The sequence below is a fragment of the Hibiscus syriacus genome, unplaced genomic scaffold, assembly GCF_006381635.1.
Source record: "Hibiscus syriacus cultivar Baekdansim isolate YM2019G1 unplaced genomic scaffold, ASM638163v2 tig00110429_pilon, whole genome shotgun sequence".
Lineage (NCBI taxonomy): Eukaryota > Viridiplantae > Streptophyta > Magnoliopsida > Malvales > Malvaceae > Hibiscus > Hibiscus syriacus.
In genome coordinates this window covers 8542780-8546785 of record NW_024062733.1, presented here as the reverse complement: position 1 = coordinate 8546785, position 4006 = coordinate 8542780, and the positions used below count along the sequence as shown (strand labels likewise).

Below are 4006 nucleotides of genomic sequence, written 5' to 3'. Positions count from 1 at the left end.
AACAAATGATTTGTTCGTTCATTTACGTTCGTGAATGTTCAATTATATGTTCGTTTATGTTCGTTCATTTATGTTTATTTATGTTCGAACAGAGGACACATTGAATATGTTACGAAGATTATTGAAGTTGTTTGGATTTCAAGAAGATTGTTTTGTTGAACAAATTAACTTTAAGATTTTATTATGTTCATATAAGCTTATTTATAATTTATGTATGTTTTTATTGTATTCGAACAAATTAATTTTAAAGTTACAGGTTTATTAATAAATTTTAAGTTGTTATTATTGTTGTTTATTTTTTTTACATTCATTTGTTGTGTTCGAATAAGTTTATTTTTTGTGTTTGTGTTGTTCGTTTATGTTCATTTATTGTGTTCGTTTATGTTCATTTATTATGTTTGTTTATGTTCTTTCGTTTATTTTCGTTTACGTTCGTTTACGTTCATATATAAATTTTTTTTATTCGTTTAGGTTCGTTTACATGCCTACATGATAGCCTCTTTCGTCGTCCCAAAAACCCTAACTTGAACGAACTAAGCTATCTTGCTTCACTATTGTCAGTGAGAGGTGGGGGGAATGGCTTCACAAATGGCGATCTTGATCCGAACACGAGCCCTACTCCGAGTAAACCAATCTAAATCCATTTCCAGCTTCCCTTTCCTCTCTCAAGAACCCCAACTCGCTGAGTCAGCTCACTCCGCGGAAACCGGCGAGACCCAAACGCGAGACAACCTCCCTAGCGCAATTCATTATTCCCCTTGGCTTCCCAAGCCAATCTACTTCCACCGGAATCAATACCTCTCTCAAGGCCTGGAAGGGCCTGCTTTGATGAATCATTTTGCCGATTTGATGACTAGACAACGATGGGTCGATGTGAAAGAGATATTCGAGTTCTGGGTTCGCTCGCTGGATAAGAATGGGAAGCCTTATAAACCCGAAGTGAATCTTTATAATCATTATTTGAGGGCTAATTTTATGATCGGAGCATCGGCAAGCGATTTGCTTGATTTGGTGGCTCAAATGGAAGAGTTTGCCATTGTTCCCAACACAGCGGCCTTTAATTTCGTTTTAAAAGCTATGAAGCAAACTAAGGAAACTGAAGCTGCTGAAAAATTGCTCAAACGGTTAGTTACAATGATACTATACTTGTTCTCATTTTTTTTCTTTTTCTCTCTTTTTAGTTGTATTGATAGTTTGAATTTTATATTTAAAATGTGTCATGGGAAATTCTTTTTGCGACAATCACCTCTTCGATTTTATTATTCCTAAGAGCTGCTTGCAAATAACAATGATTTTCTAGGAATTCAATTATTTTAAATTATTTTTTATTAGTAATACACTACTTTAGTTGGCTTTTCTTTGGAATTACTCTCTAAAATATTACACATATTCACCCTTCAATCTGTCCCTATCAGGATGCTGCAGGGTGGAACAGAATCTCTGTCTGATGATGAAACTTATGATTTGGTTATTGGAATGCTGTTTGAGTCACAACGTTTGAAGAAGCTTTGAAATAAATTGATCTGGCCTTAAAATCTGGTTATAAGTTGTCTATGAAAATAACTACGGAGTATGTGGCATGCTTTGTTAAACAGGGCCGGCTTGACACTGTAGTTGATGTCATTGAGATGTGCACGGTATATGACACATTTTGTTGGTAACGATATTGTTTTGAGTTAGGAGGTTGCCTTTACTCGGTGTTTGATGACATAACTTTGTTCTCATAGGTCTTTCCAGACAACAGATCATAATAGAGCTATTTATCCAAATTGGACTTTGTGCAACTATCTTGCAGAAGTTGCAATGCAAGCAGATAACAGCAAGCTAGCGTTTTATGCCTTGGAGTTTATGGCCAAATGGATTGCTCGGGGCGAAAATGCAAGGCCACCTTTCTTACTTTCTGTAGATGAAGGATTGATTGTCTCAGCACTTGCGACTGCAGGTAGGACATACAGCTCAAAACTGTTAGATGTGTCCTGGGCAATCCTACGGCATTCATTGCGTCAAAAGGTGCCCACCCTGAATCTTTCCTTGGGAAGATATATGCACATGCGTCATTGGGGAATCTGCAGAAGGCTTTTGGTACATTGCATGAGTTTGAGGGTGCTCATGGCAATTCCATTAACGAAGCAGAAGATCTGTTCTCACCTTTCACTACTTTATATCCATTGGTTGTGGCTTGCTCCAAGAATGGATATGAGACTTTGGATTCGGTACTTTTACACTTAAAGTTATATACAGTTTGATGGATTTTCTTTTGAATATTCTATTATTTAATATCTCTGGTGATTGATATATTTCTCTAGAATAGGATATATTATTAGTATGTGAAATATCAGCATGCATGCATGTTGTCTTTAAATTAGAAGGAATTTAATTTAAAAATATTAGTAATACACAAATATCGGTGAAGTTCCTCAAGTGGCTCCATTTGACGCTTGTTGAGCATGTTTTTGTGTTTAGAAATGTGGAATATGTTTAAAATCAATTTACGTTTGCTGCATCATTCTGTTCTTGAAATGTATACATAGGTCACTTTAACAGTATTTATTACTCTTCTATGTCCTTGCAACTACAATTCTGTGTTAGGAGTTAGGAGGGAATGTTTTCTTTTATCATATTTTTCTTTTGGAAACTAGAGGCTGTTCAAGTTTCCACTTATGGCATTCAATTCATCATTGCTCTTTTAATTTTTTTCCCTAAGCCTAGCCACATATTTTGGCTCATTGAGTGAGGAGGGTGTTGCTGATGTTGAAAATTGAAATATTCTCCGCAGGTATATTATCGACTTGAGAACTTAAGTCATGCAGACCCTCCCTACAAGTCTGTTACTGCTCTGAATTGTATAATTTTGGGATGTGGAAACATATGGGACATTGAGCATGCCTACCAAACATTTGATGCAATAAGTTCATCTTTTGGGTTGACCCCTGATATTCATTCTATAATGCTCTAATCTATGCATTTGGAAAGCTCAAGAAAGTATGTAGCTCTCTCCCTTGAATGCACAAACACTTGCAACCAGTACATTTAGCTGCATGCATGAGCTATTACAAGCATGTATCCTAGATATTGTCAAAAATGCTTAGTTTTTTTCGTTTGTCTTTTTTTTTCTTCGCTTGCACCTGTAGCATAGTCTTACATTCTAAATAACTTCATGGCAGACTTTTGAAGCCTCAAGGGTGTTTGAACACATGGTGACTTGGGTGTGAAACCCAATGCTAAGTCATATTCATTGCTTGCTGATGCTCATCTAATCAATCGAGATCAAAAGGCTGCTCTCTCTGCAATTGACGAGATGGTAACTCTATTTCCTTTCTGGTTGTTAGAACCTTATGATATCTCCAAAGAGAAAGATTAATGACCGTTCAACAATTCTTTTGGTAGGTAAATGCTGGATTTGTACCATCAAAAGAAACACTAAAAAAGGTCAGACGGTGATGCATCCGAGAGATGGACTATGAGTGTGATGATCAAGTAGAATCCCTTGCAAAGAAATTCAGGATCCGAATGGACACTGAAAATCGCAGGGGCATGCTTTTCGATCTGGACTATGGCACTGAATATGCATCATAGACAGGTTCTTCAGTGTTATGGTATAAATACTTGCATGAGGATGTCCAGGGTATTTGTATGTGGCCTTAGCAGTTGGATTGTTACTTTAATGTATTTGTGGATTGTTACTTTGGAGTTTAGACTTTGAAAATGTTTCATATACTCATTTGATAATATTTTTGGTAAAATTTATTAATTTATGTTTATATTAAGCTCTGTATAGTATTAGTAGATTTTACCTATAATTAAGAAAATAAGTTAAAAATTTTGGTGAGCTTAACGAGCATCGAGCTTAACGAGCAATGAGTCGAACAACAAGTTTTTTTTAACGAGCACAAGTAGTGCAAAACTTTAACGAGTTTATCTAGCAACTAATTGCGATCGACTCACTCAATAAACACCAATGATTCAAGTATCTACGGTGATGATTGGGGTTTGACCAAGTTCAAAA

General features: G+C 36.0%; 1 pseudogene; it reads left to right on the top strand.

Moving 5' to 3' along the window:
• Positions 1–496: 496 nt before the first annotated feature.
• On the top strand, positions 497–3670 carry LOC120124888 (annotated as a pseudogene).
• The last annotated feature ends 336 nt before the right edge of the window (positions 3671–4006 follow it).